This window comes from Urocampus carinirostris, chromosome 2 (genome assembly GCF_059441175.1).
Source record: "Urocampus carinirostris isolate Australia breed hairy pipefish chromosome 2, RoL_Ucar_1.0, whole genome shotgun sequence".
NCBI classification, from domain to species: domain Eukaryota; kingdom Metazoa; phylum Chordata; class Actinopteri; order Syngnathiformes; family Syngnathidae; genus Urocampus; species Urocampus carinirostris.
Genome location: NC_142350.1, coordinates 51,984,936 through 52,001,767, shown reverse-complemented (window position 1 = coordinate 52,001,767; position 16,832 = coordinate 51,984,936). Strand labels below are relative to the sequence as shown.

Below are 16,832 nucleotides of genomic sequence, written 5' to 3'. Positions count from 1 at the left end.
GGAAAAAAACAAAACTTAAAACGAGGCAAAGAGCCACAGTATATTAGAAAATATGATGAGGCAAAGAGCCGCATTCTTCTTGGCCAAGAGCCGCATGCGGCTCTTGAGCCACGTGTTCGCCACCCCTGGTATTTACTGTCAATGTATAAAGAGCCCAACGGTTATAGCCTACTAAACACGATAGCTCTTACTGTAGTCTCAAGTTAATGTAGTCCAATGTGCCTTTATACAGACGCTCCCCCACTTGCGACCATTCAACTTACAAAAAACGGCAGATATGAACATTTTTTGGGGGATTTCAAAAATTAAGTTAGATTTTGTATTGTGTGCACCCTTTTTACTGTCATACTGTCCCGCTACTGACGTGTGGCGCTGTGAGAGGTCACTCAGCATCTACCCGGAAGAAAAAAAATCCGATTCCTCTTCCTAGTTCATGTGTAAACATTATATACTGTCTATACTTTGTCTATACTATCTCCAGCGCACTAAAACCTTTGACTTATTGTTTAATATCTCGTGGATCTATTCAATATGGTTGACGTAAAGTGTAAAGAAGATGCCAGCCGTTTCTTTTGAAATGAAAGTGAAATAAGAAAGCTTGATATGGTTGAGAAAATGGTGGTATCACTTTTTTTCGGCCACTTTTTACCACGGGAGAGTAAGTCGCCTAACTCTTGTAGCTCATGTTGCAAAAGTAAGTTAAACTTTACATTATTTATCTTTATAGAGCATATTATTTGATGAAGTGTCAACTTTTTTGTATAAAACAATACAGGTTACTTATACAAGCCTTAGACATACTTAAATAACCTTAAACATACAAAATATAGCACTGAAGCAACTTACAAACAAATTCAACTTATGAACGATCATCCGGAAGTAGGGCAGCATCTACATATAGAAAATATGACAAAAGACTAGTTTGGGGGACATGCCTTATACTGCAGAAAAAACAGTATATGCTAAATTGACACTAGAGAACTGTATAGCTTAGAATGAAGCTTAACGACAGAGCAAGTTTTATCTGCAAAGCTAACGATAACAAGAGATAAGCCACAGCCTGCAGCCAAGTGACTAACCTGTGTGGCTGAAAAAGGAAGCAGTGGAAAAAAGGGAAAAGTTCCTAATTGATGGGACTCTGCGCCCATCACATTTTGGGCTCAGCTGTGGAAGCTAAGTAGCCATTAATTGCTAGATGCACAACCAAGACAAGCTATTTTTGCAGAATGGTATTTAGACTTCTGTAGTAGTAGTAAAATGACAGCAAAACATGTCAGCTTTTTCAAAGTGTGTAACAAAATGTGATACAGAGTAACAACATTTGAATAATGTTTTTCCTCGTTAGTTGAATCAGTAGTCATTTATTTAGATGAATGAATTATTTTAACACCAACAGAGGTCCCTGTATAATACACACTAGGGCTTTAATCTGAGAACAGATTGTTGATTAATCATGGTATGAGTGTTAGGAGTTAAGATTTTAGTCTAAATTCAACTGTTTTAATTTCTACATGTATTTCTGTATCCTTGCTAATAAAGTACATTAGCATGTATCATAACATTTCAGAAAAGGAAGAACTGATTGAAGAAAGCGCGGCTTCAGCGTTGTTTCTTTGTTCTTTTACCGAAATTGAATTAGACCGCTAGTGCTGGAATTGTTTGACTAGTTACTTTGGTGTCCTTCTACAATTAAATTAGTGTTATCGATCAAGGCCAAACAATCAAATTCCTCATTGAACCAACTCCCACTCAGCGTCTAATAACTTCTCAAGCGATCCCTGTTTGGGTTTCAAATCAACTCCTGAACAAAACCAACTTTGAGGTCTTAAAGGGAGAGTGTGAGAGTTTATTTAGCACTTCCTTGTGGAAACAAAACAAATCATTCATTTGAAAAGCATTATTGATTTAAATAATACAAGAATACATAGACTATCGTATTAACCTTTTTTTAAACACTTGTAGAGGAAGACATCTGTATTAACAGACGCTCCCCTGCTTACGACCATTGGACTTACAAAAAAAATCATTCATTCCGGGATGTCGAAAAATCAACGGACATTGCGGTAAGTTAGATTTTGTTTTGTGCACCTTTTTCCGAGTACGAGACAGTACTGTAGTGCTTTTTTCCGCCGCTACCGGCGTGTGGCGCTGTGAGAGGTCACCCAGCATCCACCTGGAAGAAAAAAAATCTGCTTCCTCTTCCTAGAACTTTGACATTTTTATTGTTTAATATTCCGTACATCCATTCAATATGGTTGGTGTAAAGTGTAAAGAAGAGGTGAGACGTTTCATTTTAAATGAAAGTGGAATAAGAAAGCTAGATGCGGTTGAGAAAAAGGTTGGATCGCTTTTTTTCGGCCACTTGTACCACGGAGGAGGACCTCTTGAAGCCCATCTTCCAAAAGTAAGTTAAACTCAACTTTTTTGATCATTATAGAGCATATTATTTTATGAAATGTTTATTATTTAGTACAAAACAAACAGGTTACTTATATAAACCTTAAACATACAAAATATGAACAAATTCAACTCACGAATGATCGTCCGGAACTCTTTGTATGTAGGGCAGCGTCTGTACATCGAAAATATGACAAAATACTATTTTTGAGGTCATGCCTTGTAGTGCAGAATTAACTGCATATGCTAAATTGACAGTGTATAAAAACTCCCCACTAGAGAACTGTAAAGCTTAGAATGAAGGTGAAGCGTTTGCATCTTCGTTAGAAATAGGACTTTATTTTACAATACAATTGACTCCGAGTAATTAGTTAATAGAAGAAATCTTCGACTTATTAATCGAATGGTCAAACAATAGTTTGTTGCACAATTTCAACACATAATTTGATTGTTAACCTACTCGATTTGGATCAGGACACCACGTTTAGAGGTGGCATGTCCAACAGTAGTGGGTTTTTTTTTCGTTCTATTTTTTTCTAATGGCCTGAGGTGCCTGTCCAATCCTGTTTTGGTGAAAAGAGGCAGGTTATCTTCACTAGCGTTTAAACAATACCGTCACTTCAGATACCACACCCAAGATCTGATTAGCCTTGACAGAACAAAAAACGTATTCCCCAAACCCACCCACTCCAGTACTTGTGCCACTTGGACCAATTTAAAATTTTTAGGAAATAGTCGGATTGAGATCAGAATTTCAGTTTTTGAACTAATCGGAAATATCCAAGGTTGGGTTTGGCTAATTCTGCTTTTTTTAAACCAGGGTTTGTCATGAGACCTTGTCCAGTGTCCCGGGAGAATTTGCCCGATTATATCTTTGCAAAAAAAACATGCCATTGCTCAGTATCATTAATATCAGTAGGTGTATGCTCATGAGGTAAAATAGGGACATACAGTATATTTATTAAACTATTTTGAATGCCAAGGGAGAACAGTGGATTCAACATTATAATTATTACAAAACTTGCTCTTGCGAGGATTGTTATGAGATTGCAAGTATTTGTTTCTTGTTTATGTTTGTTGATTGGTTACGTTGATATTCCTTAGCAATGAACACAATATGTATGCCTTTTTCATATTTTCTGATAAACGCAAGGATTGTTTCCATGGTTGTCATGTTTTTCCTTCAGCATTTAGCATCACAGCAGGCCTTGGGACCCATAGTAAATTAACACAGTACAAAAAAAACAATATATTGTAACGCCGACTCACAAAATCTTCGAATCACACAAGATTCTGAACTGAATGAAAAAAGGCAGTGTAGGAAGGAATTCACCAATAGCACATCAGCATATTCATGATGCTGTGACGCAAACCAACAGCAGACCAGCATTTATCTGACATTGCACAATAGTAGTAATGCATCTTAGAAACGTAATACCGCAGTTTTAATTTGATTTGTTTTTGGGCATGCAAAATAATGTGTTGTTGACATTGTATCGTGAAGAAAATGCTGTAACAAGGGGCTAAAAACAACTTAATCCACACTCCATATCTAGTGTAGCCACAAAATAAAAGTAAAAACCGTGAAGAAAATGACATTGAACCCATCTTTCTATACCTTTTCTGTTCTGCATCTGTTTATTACATCTGTTTTAAATATGTATTTCAACATGTTCATTATTTTTACAGCATAAACAAAACATCAACACCACGAAGACTTTTAGCAGTCCGAATAAAAGCATTTTTGGATTCTAGTGATTATTAGGACGATTCCTTGCATGTAAACATACTCAAATCAAATCAAATTTATTGTATTTGTAAAGCACTTTTCAGGCAAATAATTGCCACTCAAAGTGAGGTATGAAAACATTTAGCATACAACAAGGCAGTAAAATCCCCTACCAAAAGTCACTCAATGGATAAAATACAATAAGAACAAAATAAGTGGTTTTAGAGATAAAATATGATTATGGCAAGGCACAGACTAGCCATGTGAGGAAAGGGACCTGAGGGAGGCTTATCCACACTGATAGGGATGGCAGCCGATGGCCTCTGGATTTTCAGCCATTGAACCACAACTTACCAGTGTAGTACCCAAATGAGGAAACACAGAAATTAAATTAGAAACGAAAATTTAAAAAAATAAAAATAAAATAAAAGTAAAGTATTATACAGTAAAAGATTAGAAGTTAAACAGATAAAAATAAAAATGATCAATTAAAAGCCATATTTAAAAAGTGGGTCTTGAGCCTCCCCTTAAAAATAGGAAGGGTCCCTGCGGACCTGATTTCCTCCGGCAGACTGTTGATGAGGACCAAAGTGGCTTAATGCTGATTCAGCATAAGATTTGGTCCTCACCCTAGGAACAGTCAACAAGCCGCTGCCAGAGGACCTCAGGAACCGCAAGGACTGATATAAAAAAAGCAAATCAGACAGATAGGACTGCTCAAGACCATTGAAAGATTTAAAAACAAGTAAAAGCAGCTTAAAATTGATCCTGAAACACACAGACGGCTAACTCTTCCGTATTGCACGAGCAGCGGGGTAATGTCGCTAATTTCCCGCCCTTGCAGTTCAAAGACTGCTGACTAATGCGGTGAAAACTCCGGGAAGAATCGCTCGCTACTTGTTATTCATGTGGCCCTCAAGGTGCATCCACAAGGCCGACACTCGTGTGTTTTTGTGTGTTTGTGTGTGTGTGGCGGATGCCATTAATGGCCGCCGCTGATCGCCCCGACACATTTAAATAACAATGGCACAGTCAGAAGATTCAGCGATGTGAATCGGAGCCTCAAAACACCCGGGAGGGCTCAGGGCTCGACTCCCGACAGCGTGCGTGCGCAAGACTGAGCGCGAATACTAAACACAGTCAGAAACACAGCACTCCGATGAAATGCAAATTGAGCAAGAGGCGACAGTGCAGCCTATGATCCCAATTTTTTTTTTCCCCACAAACAACTTGAAACCGTTCCTATGCGTCTTAATAAAAGGGTGCTGTCTGATGCAAGGTGAGCTACTGAACAGTCTTGGATGAGCTGGAATGGCTAGGTACTTAAAGTTATTTTTAATTGTACATGTTCCGATATAAAGGTCCTTGGTTCCATCCTGGCTTTGGCATATGCAGTCTTGATCAAGTGAGGTTTTTTTTTTAAAGGGTGGTAATCTTTCGTGACGTCATTACTGACAGTGGTTACATGTCCGTCTGAAACCATTGAGACCATTTGCCGAAGTAGTTCAGTTGGGAGCGCGTTACACTGAAAATTTAAAAGTCCCTGGTTCAGTCCCGTGTTTCGGCATTTGAAGTCCTAATCAAGTTAGATCCTGTGAGGGGGAAGGAAGTATGAAATGAAATGAAATGATCTGCATTTATATAGCGCTTTTCAAGTCAATGACTTCCCAAAGCGCTTTACAATGTGCTCCACATTTCCCAATAGCGGCCCTGCAGCCATGTAAGGCGCTAACCTGCTTATTGGGGGTGTTAGGGGTTCGGTGTCTTACCCAAGGACACTTCGACATGTAACACGGGCGAGACGGGATTCGAACTGGGATCCCTTGATCCAAAGACGAACGCTCTACCACCTGAGCTACTGCCGCCCAAGTAATGTATCTGTCCTTTCTCAAGGAAAGATATCTAAGATCTATCACGTATCAGTCAACAGAATTGGACATGTTCTGATATAGATGAATTGGGAGACTCACAAGTTCTTATCTTTAGTTTTTTTGTACATGTTTCAGAATATAGAGAATATTTATCAAGGAAATTTTTATTAAGGTATGGCAAACATTCTGAACTTGCTCACGATAGATGATAAATCTCCTGAAAAACAACAGATTGTTGTATGTGCTGAAATAAATCAGTTTGAAGGGTGTAAATTCAAAGTCTAAAGTACTTTTGTCTGTTCTTGGTTTCAGCCTAAACAGCCGACTGATTTCTATAAATTTTTCGTGACGTCATTTCTGACAGTCGTTACATCTCCGTCCGAAACCAGAGAGAACTGAAGATCTAAAGGTCCCTGGTTCAAACCGGGTTTCGGCATTTGCAGTCCTGATCAAGTCAGGGCCTCTGAGGGGGCACCAAGTGATGTGTTTGTCCTCGCTCAAGGATATCTGTATGAGATAAATCTTTCATCAAACAACAGAATTGTACACGTTAAGATGTAAAGGTCCCTCGTTCAACCCTGGCTTTGGCATATGCAGTCTTGATCAAGTCAGTTTTTTTGAAAGGGGGGTAATCTTTCGTGACGTCATTTCTTACAGTGGTTACGTGTCCGTCCGAATTCAGAGAAATGATGTGCCGAAATAGCTCAGTTGGGAAAGCGTTAGACTGAAAATCTAAAGGTCCCTGGTTCAAACCTGGGCTTCGGCATTTGCAGTCGTGATCATGTCGGAACCTGTGAGGGGGCACCAAATAATGTAATATTCCTTGCTCAAGGATAGATATGACATGAATATTTGATCAGATAATAGAATTGTACATGTTTCTGATCTAAAGGTACCTGGTTCAATCCTGGCTTTGGCATATGCAGTCTTGATCAAGTCATTTTTATTTAGTTATAGCTCAGTTGGGAGAGCATTAGACTGACACTCTGAAGGTCCTCGGTTGAATTCCGGGTTTCGGCATATACAGTCCTGATCATGTCAGGGCCTCTGAGGGGGCACCAAGTGATGTGTTTGTCCTCGCTCAAGGATATATGTATGAGATAAATCTTTTATCAGATAACAGAATTGTACACGTTAAAATCTAAAGATCCCTTGTTCAACCCTGGCTTTGGTATTTGCAGCCTTGATCAAGTCAGTTTTTTTCAAAGGGGGGTAATCTTCCGTGACGTCATTTCTGACAGTGGTTACCATGATGTGCGGAAATTGCTCAGTTGGGAGAGCGTTAGACTGAAGATCTAAAGGTCCGTGGTTCAATCTTGGGTTTTGGCATCTGCAGTCCTGGTCATGTCAGGTCATGTGAGGAGCCACCAAATAATGTATTTGTACTTGATCAAAAATATATGTATGAGATAGATCTTTTATCAGATAACAGAATTGTATACGTTCCGATCTAAAAGTCCATACAGTAATCTTTCTTGACGTCATTTCTGACAGCGGTTAATTGTCCGTCCAAAACCATGGAGATGATGTGGCGATATAGCTTAGTTAGGAGAGCGTTAGACTGAAGATCTAAAGGTCCCTGGTTCGATGCCGGGTTTCGGCATATACAGTCTTGAACATGTCAGGGCCTGTGAGGGGTCACCAAGTGATGTGTTTGTGCTCGTGCAAGGATATGTGTATGAGATAAAACTTTTATCAGATAACAGAATTGAACACATTAGGATGTAAAGGTTCCTTGTTCAACCCTGGCTTTGGCATATGCAGTCTTGATCAAATCAGTTTTTTTGAAAAGGGGGTAATCATTCATGACGTAATATCTGACAGTGGTTACATGTCCGTCCGAAACCATGGAGATGATGTGCCGGTATAGCTTAGTTAGGAGAGCGTTAGACTGAAGATCTAAAGGTCCCTGGTTGAATCCCGGGTTTCGGCATCTGCAGTCCTGGTCATGTCAGGTCATGTGAGGAGCCACCAAATAATGTGTTTGTATTTGGTCAAGAATATATGAATAAAATAAATTTGCTGTCCTGTTCATGGCAGGGCTTCTGAAAGGGGCACCAAGTGATGTGTTTGTCCTCGCTCAAGGATATCTGTATGAGATAAAATTTTTATCAGATAACCGAATTGTACACATTAAGATGTAAAGGTCCCTTGTTCAATTCTAGCTATGGTATATGCAGTCTTGATCAAGTCAGTTTTTTTGAAAGGGGGGTAATCTTTCGTGACGTCATTTTTGACAGTTGTTACATGTCCGTCCGAAACCAGAGAGATGATGTGCCGAAATAGCTCAGTTGGGAGAGTGTTAGACTGAAGATCTAAAAGACCCTGGTTCAATTCCGAGTTTCAGCATATACAGTCCTGATCATGTCAAGGCCTGTGTGGGGCTACCAAGTGATGTGTTTGTCCTCGCTCAAGGATATATGTATGAAATAAGTCTTTTATCAGATAACAGAATTGTACACGTTCCGATATAAAGGTCCCTTGTTCAATTCTGGCTTTGGTATATGCAGTCTTTATCAAGTCAGTTTTTTTGAAAGGGGGGTTATCTTTTGTGACGTCATTTCTGACAGTGGTTACATGTCCGTCCGAAACCAGAGAGATGATGTGCCGAAATAGCTCAGTTGGGAGAGCGTTAGACTGAAGATCTAAAGGACCCTGGTTCAATTCCGGGTTTCAGCATATACAGTCCTGATCATGTCAAGGCCTGTGTGGGGCTACCAAGTGATGTGTTTGTCCTCGCTCAAGGATATATGTATGAGATACATCTTTTATCAGATAACAGATTTGTACACGTTAAGAAGTAAAGGTCCCTTGTTCAACCCTGGCTTTGGCATATGCAGTCTTGATCAAGTCAGTTTTTTGAAAGGGGGGTAATCTTTCGTGACGTCATTTCTGACAGTGGTTACATGTCCGTCCGAATCCATAGAGATGATGTGCCGAAATAGCTCAGTTAAGAGAGCCATAGACTGAAGATCTATACGTCCCTGGTTCAATTCCGGGTTTCGGCATATACAGTCCTGGTCATGTCGGGGCGTTTGTGGGACTACCAAGTGATGTGTTGGTCCTCGCTCAAGGATATATGTATGAAATAAGTCTTTTATCAGATAACAGAATTGTACACGTTCCGATCTAAAGGTCCCTTGTTCAACCCTGGCTTTGGTATATGCAGTCTTGATCAAGTCAGTTTTTTTGAAAGGTGGGTAATCTTTCGTGACGTCATTTCTGACAGTGGTTAATTGTCCGTCCGAAACCGGGAAGATGATGTGCCGAAATAGCTCAGTTGGGAGAGCGTTAGACTGAAGATCTAAAGGTCCCTGGTTCAATTTCAGGTTTCGGCATATATAGTCCTGATCATGTAGGGGTCTGTGTGGGGCAACCAAGTGATGTGTTTGTCCTTGCTCAAGGATAAATGTATGAAATAAGTCTTTATCAGATAACAGAATTGTTCGCATTCCGATCTAAAGGTCCCTTGTTCATACCTGGCTTTGGTATATGCAGTCTTGATCAAGTCAGTTTTTTTGAAAGGGGTGTAATCTTTCGTGACGTCATTTCTGACAGTGGTTACATGTCCGTCCGAAACCGGGGAGATGATGTGCCGAAATAGCTCAGTTGGGAGAGCGTTAGACTGAAGATCTAAAGGTCTCTGGTTCAATTCCGGGTTTCGGCATATACAGTCCTGATCATGTCGTGGCCTGTGTGGGGCTACCAAGTGATGTATTTGTCCTCGCTCAAGGATATATGTATAAAATAAGTGTTTTTTCAGATAACAGAATCGTACACGTTCCGATGTAAAGGTCCCTTGTTCAATTCTGGCTTTGGTATATGCAGTCTTGATCAAGTCAGTTTTTTTGAAAGGGGGGTAATCTCTCGTGACGTCATTTCTGAAAGTGGTTACATGTCCGTCCGAAACCATGGAGATGATTTGCCGAAATAGCTCAGTTGGGAGAGAATTAGACTGAAGATCTAAAGGTCTCTGGTTCAATTCCGGGTTTCGGCATATACAGTCCTGATCATGTCGTGGCCTGTGTGGGGCTACCAAGTGATGTGTTTGTCCTCGCTCAAGGATATATGTATGAGATAAATCTTTTATCAGATAACAGATTTGTACACGTTAAGATGTAAAGGTCCCTTTTTCAACCCTGGCTTTGGCATATGCAGTCTTGATCAATTCAGTTTTTTTGAAAGGGGGGTGATCTCTCGTGACGTCATTTCTGACAGTGGTAACACGTCTGTCCGAAACCATGGAGATGATGTGCCGAAATAGCTCAATTGGGAGAGCCTTAGACTGGAGATCTAAAGGTCCTTGGTTCAATTCCAGGTTTCGGAATATATATTCCTAAACATATCGGGGCCTGTGTGGGGCTACTAAGTGATGTGTTTGTCCTCGCTCAAGGATATATGTATAAAATAAGTGTTTTATCAGAAAACAGAATCGTACACGTTCTGATGTAAAGGTCCCTTGTTCAATTCTGGCTTTGGTATATGCAGTCTTGATCAAGTCAGTTTTTTTGAAAGAGGGGTAATCTTTCGTGACGTCATTTCTGACAGTGGTTACATGTCTGTCCGAAACCAGAGAGATGATGTGCCGAAATAGCTCAGTTGGGAGAGCATTAGACTGAAGATCTAAAGGTCTCTGGTTCAATTCCGGGTTTCGGCATATACAGTCCTGATCATGTCGTGGCCTGTGTGGGGCTACCAAGTGATGTGTTTGTCCTCGCTCAAGGATATATGTATAAATTAAGTGTTTTATCAGATAACAGAATCGTACACGTTCCGATGTAAAGGTCCCTTGTTCAATTCTGGCTTTGGTATATGCAGTCTTGATCAAGTCAGTTTTTTTGAAAGGGGGGTAATTTCTCGTGACGTCATTTCTGAAAGTGGTTACATGTCCGTCCGAAACCATGGAGGTTATTTGCCGAAATAGCTCAGTTGGGAGAGCATTAGACTGAAGATCTAAAGGTCCCTGGTTCAATTCCAGGTTTCAGCATATAAAGTCCTGATCATGTCGGGGCCTGTGTGGAGCTACCAAGTGATGTTTGTCCTCGCTCAAGGATGTATGTATGAAATAAGTCTTTTATCAGATAACAGAATTGTACTTGTACCGATCTAAAGGTCCCTTGTTCAACCCTGGCTTTGGTATATCCAGTCTTGATCAAGTCAGTTTTTTTGAAAGGGGGGTAATCTTTCGAGACGTCATTTCTGACAGTGTTTACATGTCCGTCCGAAACCAGGGGATGATGTGCCGAAATAGCTCAGTAGGGAGAGTGTTAGACTGAAGATCTAAAGGTCCCTGGTTCAATTCCGAGTATCGGCATATACAGTCCTGATCATGTCGTGGCCTGTGTGGGGCTACCAAGTGGTGTGTTTTTCCTCGCTCAAGGATATATGTTTGAGATAAATCTTTTATCACATAACAGAATTGTACACGTTAAGATGTAAAGGTCCCTTTTTCAACCCTGGCTTTGGCATATGCAGTCTTGATCAAGTCAGTTTTTTTGAAAGGGGGGTAATCTCTCGTGACGTCATTTCTGACAATGGTTACATGTCCGTCCGAAACCGGAATGATGATGTGCCGAAATAGCTCAGTTGGGAGAGCGTTAGACTGAAGATCTAAAGGTCCCTGGTTCAATTCTGGCTTTCGGCATATACAGTCCTGATCATGTCGTGGCCTGTGTGGGGCTACCAAGTGATGTTTTTGTCCTCGCTCAAGGATATATGTATGAGATAAATCTTTTATCAGATAACAGATTTGTACACGTTAAGATGTAAAGGTCCCTTCTTCCACCCTGGCTTTGGCATATGCAGTCTTGATCAAGTCAGTTTTTTTGAAAGGGGGGATACCTTTCGTGACGTCATTTCTGACAGTGGTTACATGTCCGTCCGAAACCATGGAGATGATGTGCCGAAATAGCTCAGTTGGGAGAGCCTTAGACTGAAGATCTAAACGTCCCTGGTTCAATTCTGGGTTTCGGCAAATACAGTCCTGATCATGTCGGGGCGTTTGTGGGGCTACCAAGTGATGTGTTTGTCCTCGCTCAAGGATATATGTATGAAATAAGTCTTTTATCAGATAACAGAATTGTACACGTTTCGATATAAAGGTCCCTTGTTCAATTCTGGCTTTGGTATATGCAGTCTTGATCAAGTCAGTTTTTTTGAAAGGGGGGTTATCTTTCGTGACGTCATTTCTGACAGTTGTTACATGTCCGTCCGAAACCAGGGAGATGATGTGCCGAAATAGCTCAGTTGGGAGAGCCTTAGACTGAAGATCTAAACGTCCCTGGTTCAATTCTGGGTTTCGGCAAATACAGTCCTGATCATGTCGGGGCTTTTGTGGGGCTACCAAGTGATGTGTTTGTCCTCGCTCAAGGATATATGTATGAAATAAGTCTTTTATCAGATAACAGAATTGTACACGTTTCGATATAAAGGTCCCTTGTTCAATTCTGGCTTTGGTATATGCAGTCTTGATCAAGTCAGTTTTTTTGAAAGGGGGGTTATCTTTCGTGACGTCATTTCTGACAGTTGTTACATGTCCGTCCGAAACCAGGGAGATGATGTGCCGAAATAGCTCAGTTGGGAGAGTGTTAGACTGAAGATCTAAAGGTCCCTGGTTCAATTCCGAGTATCGGCATATACAGTCCTGATCATGTCGTGGCCTGTGTGGGGCTACCAAGTGGTGTGTCTTTCCTCGCTCAAGGATATATGTTTGAGATAAATCTTTTATCAGATAACAGATTTGTACACGTTAAGATGTAAAGGTCCCTTGTTCCACCCTGGCTTTGGTATATGCAGTCTTGATCAAGTCTGTTTTTTTGAAAGGGGGGTAATCTTTCGTGACGTCATTTCTGACAGTGGTTACATGTCCGTCCAAAACCGGAGAGATGATGTGCCGAGATAGCTCAGTTGGGAGAGCGTTAGACTGAAGATCTAAAGGTCTCTCGTACAAATCCGGGTTTCAGCATATACAGTCCTGATCATGTCGGGGCCTTTGTGGGGCTACCAAGTGATGTGTTTGTCCTCGCTCAAGGATATATGTATGAAATAAGGCTTTTATCAGATAACAGAATTGTACACGTTCCGATCTAAAGGTCCCTTGTTCAACCCTGGCTTTGGTATATGCAGTCTTGATCAAGTCTGTTTTTTTGAAAGGGGGGTAATCCTTTCATGACGTCATTTCTGACAGTGGTTACATGTCCGTCCGAAACCAGAGAGATGATGTGCCGAAATAGCTCAGTTGGGAGAGCGTTAGACTGAAGATCTAAAGGTGCCTGGTTCAATTCCAGGTTTCGGCATATATAGTCCTGATCATGTCGGGGCCTGTGTGGGGCTACCTAGTGATGTGTTTGTCCTTGCTCAAAGATATATGTATGAGATAAGTCTTTTATCGGATAACAGAATTGTACACGGTCCGATCTAAAGGTCCCTTGTTCAAACCTGGCTTTGGTATATGCAGTCTTGATCAAGTCTGTTTTTTTGAAAGGGGGGTAATCTTTCGTGACGTCATTTCTGACAGTGGTTACATGTCCGTCCGAAACCATGGAGATGATGTGCCGAAATTGCTCAGTTGGGAGAACCTTAGACTGAAGATCTAAAGGTCCTTGGTTCAATTCCAGAATTGGCATATATAGTCCTGATCATGTCGAGGCCTGTGTGGGGCTACCAAGTGATGTGTTTGTCCTCGCTCAAAGATATATGTATGAGATAAGTCTTTTATCGGATAACAGAATTGTACACGGTCCAATCTAAAGGTCCCTTGTTCAACCCTGGCTTTGGTATATGCAGTCTTGATCAAGTCTGTTTTTTTGAAAGGGGCGTAATCTTTCGTGACGTCATTTCTGACAGTGGTTACATGTCCGTCCAAAACCGGAGAGGTGATGTGCCGAGATAGCTCAGTTGGGAGAGCGTTAGACTGAATATCTAAAGGTCTCTCGTACAAATCCGGGTTTCAGCATATACAGTCCTGATCATGTCGGGGCCTTTGTGGGGCTACCAAGTGATGTGTTTGTCCTCGCTCAAGGATATATGTATGAAATAAGTCTTTTATCAGATAACAGAATTGTACACGTTCCGATCTAAAGGTCCCTTGTTCAACCCTGGCTTTGGTATATGCAGTCTTGATCAAGTCTGTTTTTTTGAAAGGGGGGTAATCTTTCGTGACGTCATTTCTGACAGTGGTTACATGTCCGTCCGAAACCAGAGAGATGATGTGCCGAAATAGCTCAGTTGGGAGAGCGTTAGACTGAAGATCTAAAGGTCCCTGGTTCAATTCCGGGTTTCGGCATATACAGTCCTGATCATGTCGGGGCCTTTGTGGAGCTACCAAGTGATGTTTGTCCTCGCTCAAGGATATATGTATGAAATAAGTCTTTTATCAGATAACAGAATTGTACTAGTACCGATCTAAAGGTCCCTTGTTCAACCCTGGCTTTGGTATATGCAGTCTTGATCAAGTCAGTTTTTTTGAAAGGGGGGTAATCTTTCGTGACGTCATTTTTGACAGTTGTTACATGTCCGTCCGAAACCAGAGAGATGATGTGCCGAAATAGCTCAGTTGGGAGAGTGTTAGACTGAAGATCTAAAGGACCCTGGTTCAATTCCGAGTTTCAGCATATACAGTCCTGATCATGTCAAGGCCTGTGTGGGGCTACCAAGTGATGTGTTTGTCCTCGCTCAAGGATATATGTATGAAATAAGTCTTTTATCAGATAACAGAATTGTACACGTTCCGATATAAAGGTCCCTTGTTCAATTCTGGCTTTGGTATATGCAGTCTTTATCAAGTCAGTTTTTTTGAAAGGGGGGTTATCTTTTGTGACGTCATTTCTGACAGTGGTTACATGTCCGTCCGAAACCAGAGAGATGATGTGCCGAAATAGCTCAGTTGGGAGAGCGTTAGACTGAAGATCTAAAGGACCCTGGTTCAATTCCGGGTTTCAGCATATACAGTCCTGATCATGTCAAGGCCTGTGTGGGGCTACCAAGTGATGTGTTTGTCCTCGCTCAAGGATATATGTATGAGATACATCTTTTATCAGATAACAGATTTGTACACGTTAAGAAGTAAAGGTCCCTTGTTCAACCCTGGCTTTGGCATATGCAGTCTTGATCAAGTCAGTTTTTTGAAAGGGGGGTAATCTTTCGTGACGTCATTTCTGACAGTGGTTACATGTCCGTCCGAATCCATAGAGATGATGTGCCGAAATAGCTCAGTTAAGAGAGCCATAGACTGAAGATCTATACGTCCCTGGTTCAATTCCGGGTTTCGGCATATACAGTCCTGATCATGTCGGGGCGTTTGTGGGACTACCAAGTGATGTGTTGGTCCTCGCTCAAGGATATATGTATGAAATAAGTCTTTTATCAGATAACAGAATTGTACACGTTCCGATCTAAAGGTCCCTTGTTCAACCCTGGCTTTGGTATATGCAGTCTTGATCAAGTCAGTTTTTTTGAAAGGTGGGTAATCTTTCGTGACGTCATTTCTGACAGTGGTTAATTGTCCGTCCGAAACCGGGAAGATGATGTGCCGAAATAGCTCAGTTGGGAGAGCGTTAGACTGAAGATCTAAAGGTCCCTGGTTCAATTCCAGGTTTCGGCATATATAGTCCTGATCATGTAGGGGTCTGTGTGGGGCAACCAAGTGATGTGTTTGTCCTTGCTCAAGGATAAATGTATGAAATAAGTCTTTATCAGATAACAGAATTGTTCGCATTCCGATCTAAAGGTCCCTTGTTCATACCTGGCTTTGGTATATGCAGTCTTGATCAAGTCAGTTTTTTTGAAAGGGGTGTAATCTTTCGTGACGTCATTTCTGACAGTGGTTACATGTCCGTCCGAAACCGGGGAGATGATGTGCCGAAATAGCTCAGTTGGGAGAGCGTTAGACTGAAGATCTAAAGGTCTCTGGTTCAATTCCGGGTTTCGGCATATACAGTCCTGATCATGTCGTGGCCTGTGTGGGGCTACCAAGTGATGTATTTGTCCTCGCTCAAGGATATATGTATAAAATAAGTGTTTTTTCAGATAACAGAATCGTACACGTTCCGATGTAAAGGTCCCTTGTTCAATTCTGGCTTTGGTATATGCAGTCTTGATCAAGTCAGTTTTTTTGAAAGGGGGGTAATCTCTCGTGACGTCATTTCTGAAAGTGGTTACATGTCCGTCCGAAACCATGGAGATGATTTGCCGAAATAGCTCAGTTGGGAGAGAATTAGACTGAAGATCTAAAGGTCTCTGGTTCAATTCCGGGTTTCGGCATATACAGTCCTGATCATGTCGTGGCCTGTGTGGGGCTACCAAGTGATGTGTTTGTCCTCGCTCAAGGATATATGTATGAGATAAATCTTTTATCAGATAACAGATTTGTACACGTTAAGATGTAAAGGTCCCTTTTTCAACCCTGGCTTTGGCATATGCAGTCTTGATCAATTCAGTTTTTTTGAAAGGGGGGTGATCTCTCGTGACGTCATTTCTGACAGTGGTAACACGTCTGTCCGAAACCATGGAGATGATGTGCCGAAATAGCTCAATTGGGAGAGCCTTAGACTGGAGATCTAAAGGTCCTTGGTTCAATTCCAGGTTTCGGAATATATATTCCTAAACATATCGGGGCCTGTGTGGGGCTACTAAGTGATGTGTTTGTCCTCGCTCAAGGATATATGTATAAAATAAGTGTTTTATCAGAAAACAGAATCGTACACGTTCTGATGTAAAGGTCCCTTGTTCAATTCTGGCTTTGGTATATGCAGTCTTGATCAAGTCAGTTTTTTTGAAAGAGGGGTAATCTTTCGTGATGTCATTTCTGACAGTGGTTACATGTCTGTCCGAAACCA

The 16,832-nt window shown here is 41.2% G+C and overlaps 24 non-coding genes across 24 annotated transcripts; all 24 read left to right on the top strand.

The window, feature by feature from the left end:
* Positions 1-6,690: 6,690 nt before the first annotated feature.
* On the top strand, positions 6,691-6,763 carry trnaf-gaa (transfer RNA phenylalanine (anticodon GAA)). The gene has a single exon. It is a non-coding gene; the product is annotated as a tRNA-Phe (tRNA).
* Positions 6,764-7,857: 1,094 nt separating this feature from the next.
* Positions 7,858-7,930, top strand: trnaf-gaa (transfer RNA phenylalanine (anticodon GAA)). The gene has a single exon. It is a non-coding gene; the product is annotated as a tRNA-Phe (tRNA).
* Positions 7,931-8,273: 343 nt separating this feature from the next.
* trnaf-gaa (transfer RNA phenylalanine (anticodon GAA)) lies at positions 8,274-8,346 on the top strand. The gene has a single exon. It is a non-coding gene; the product is annotated as a tRNA-Phe (tRNA).
* A 257-nt stretch (positions 8,347-8,603) lies between these two features.
* Positions 8,604-8,676, top strand: trnaf-gaa (transfer RNA phenylalanine (anticodon GAA)). Its single transcript has one exon. It is a non-coding gene; the product is annotated as a tRNA-Phe (tRNA).
* Positions 8,677-9,262: 586 nt separating this feature from the next.
* Positions 9,263-9,335, top strand: trnaf-gaa (transfer RNA phenylalanine (anticodon GAA)). Its single transcript has one exon. It is a non-coding gene; the product is annotated as a tRNA-Phe (tRNA).
* A 256-nt stretch (positions 9,336-9,591) lies between these two features.
* trnaf-gaa (transfer RNA phenylalanine (anticodon GAA)) lies at positions 9,592-9,664 on the top strand. The gene has a single exon. It is a non-coding gene; the product is annotated as a tRNA-Phe (tRNA).
* Positions 9,665-9,921: 257 nt separating this feature from the next.
* On the top strand, positions 9,922-9,994 carry trnaf-gaa (transfer RNA phenylalanine (anticodon GAA)). The gene has a single exon. It is a non-coding gene; the product is annotated as a tRNA-Phe (tRNA).
* Positions 9,995-10,251: 257 nt separating this feature from the next.
* On the top strand, positions 10,252-10,324 carry trnas-gga (transfer RNA serine (anticodon GGA)). Its single transcript has one exon. It is a non-coding gene; the product is annotated as a tRNA-Ser (tRNA).
* A 257-nt stretch (positions 10,325-10,581) lies between these two features.
* On the top strand, positions 10,582-10,654 carry trnaf-gaa (transfer RNA phenylalanine (anticodon GAA)). Its single transcript has one exon. It is a non-coding gene; the product is annotated as a tRNA-Phe (tRNA).
* Positions 10,655-10,911: 257 nt separating this feature from the next.
* On the top strand, positions 10,912-10,984 carry trnaf-gaa (transfer RNA phenylalanine (anticodon GAA)). Its single transcript has one exon. It is a non-coding gene; the product is annotated as a tRNA-Phe (tRNA).
* A 254-nt stretch (positions 10,985-11,238) lies between these two features.
* On the top strand, positions 11,239-11,311 carry trnaf-gaa (transfer RNA phenylalanine (anticodon GAA)). Its single transcript has one exon. It is a non-coding gene; the product is annotated as a tRNA-Phe (tRNA).
* A 257-nt stretch (positions 11,312-11,568) lies between these two features.
* On the top strand, positions 11,569-11,641 carry trnaf-gaa (transfer RNA phenylalanine (anticodon GAA)). Its single transcript has one exon. It is a non-coding gene; the product is annotated as a tRNA-Phe (tRNA).
* Positions 11,642-11,898: 257 nt separating this feature from the next.
* trnaf-gaa (transfer RNA phenylalanine (anticodon GAA)) lies at positions 11,899-11,971 on the top strand. Its single transcript has one exon. It is a non-coding gene; the product is annotated as a tRNA-Phe (tRNA).
* Positions 11,972-12,228: 257 nt separating this feature from the next.
* On the top strand, positions 12,229-12,301 carry trnaf-gaa (transfer RNA phenylalanine (anticodon GAA)). The gene has a single exon. It is a non-coding gene; the product is annotated as a tRNA-Phe (tRNA).
* A 257-nt stretch (positions 12,302-12,558) lies between these two features.
* Positions 12,559-12,631, top strand: trnaf-gaa (transfer RNA phenylalanine (anticodon GAA)). Its single transcript has one exon. It is a non-coding gene; the product is annotated as a tRNA-Phe (tRNA).
* Positions 12,632-13,219: 588 nt separating this feature from the next.
* Positions 13,220-13,292, top strand: trnaf-gaa (transfer RNA phenylalanine (anticodon GAA)). The gene has a single exon. It is a non-coding gene; the product is annotated as a tRNA-Phe (tRNA).
* A 916-nt stretch (positions 13,293-14,208) lies between these two features.
* On the top strand, positions 14,209-14,281 carry trnaf-gaa (transfer RNA phenylalanine (anticodon GAA)). The gene has a single exon. It is a non-coding gene; the product is annotated as a tRNA-Phe (tRNA).
* Positions 14,282-14,536: 255 nt separating this feature from the next.
* trnaf-gaa (transfer RNA phenylalanine (anticodon GAA)) lies at positions 14,537-14,609 on the top strand. The gene has a single exon. It is a non-coding gene; the product is annotated as a tRNA-Phe (tRNA).
* Positions 14,610-14,866: 257 nt separating this feature from the next.
* On the top strand, positions 14,867-14,939 carry trnaf-gaa (transfer RNA phenylalanine (anticodon GAA)). Its single transcript has one exon. It is a non-coding gene; the product is annotated as a tRNA-Phe (tRNA).
* Positions 14,940-15,195: 256 nt separating this feature from the next.
* trnaf-gaa (transfer RNA phenylalanine (anticodon GAA)) lies at positions 15,196-15,268 on the top strand. Its single transcript has one exon. It is a non-coding gene; the product is annotated as a tRNA-Phe (tRNA).
* A 257-nt stretch (positions 15,269-15,525) lies between these two features.
* trnaf-gaa (transfer RNA phenylalanine (anticodon GAA)) lies at positions 15,526-15,598 on the top strand. Its single transcript has one exon. It is a non-coding gene; the product is annotated as a tRNA-Phe (tRNA).
* Positions 15,599-15,854: 256 nt separating this feature from the next.
* On the top strand, positions 15,855-15,927 carry trnaf-gaa (transfer RNA phenylalanine (anticodon GAA)). The gene has a single exon. It is a non-coding gene; the product is annotated as a tRNA-Phe (tRNA).
* Positions 15,928-16,184: 257 nt separating this feature from the next.
* On the top strand, positions 16,185-16,257 carry trnaf-gaa (transfer RNA phenylalanine (anticodon GAA)). The gene has a single exon. It is a non-coding gene; the product is annotated as a tRNA-Phe (tRNA).
* A 257-nt stretch (positions 16,258-16,514) lies between these two features.
* On the top strand, positions 16,515-16,587 carry trnas-gga (transfer RNA serine (anticodon GGA)). The gene has a single exon. It is a non-coding gene; the product is annotated as a tRNA-Ser (tRNA).
* Positions 16,588-16,832: the final 245 nt, after the last annotated feature.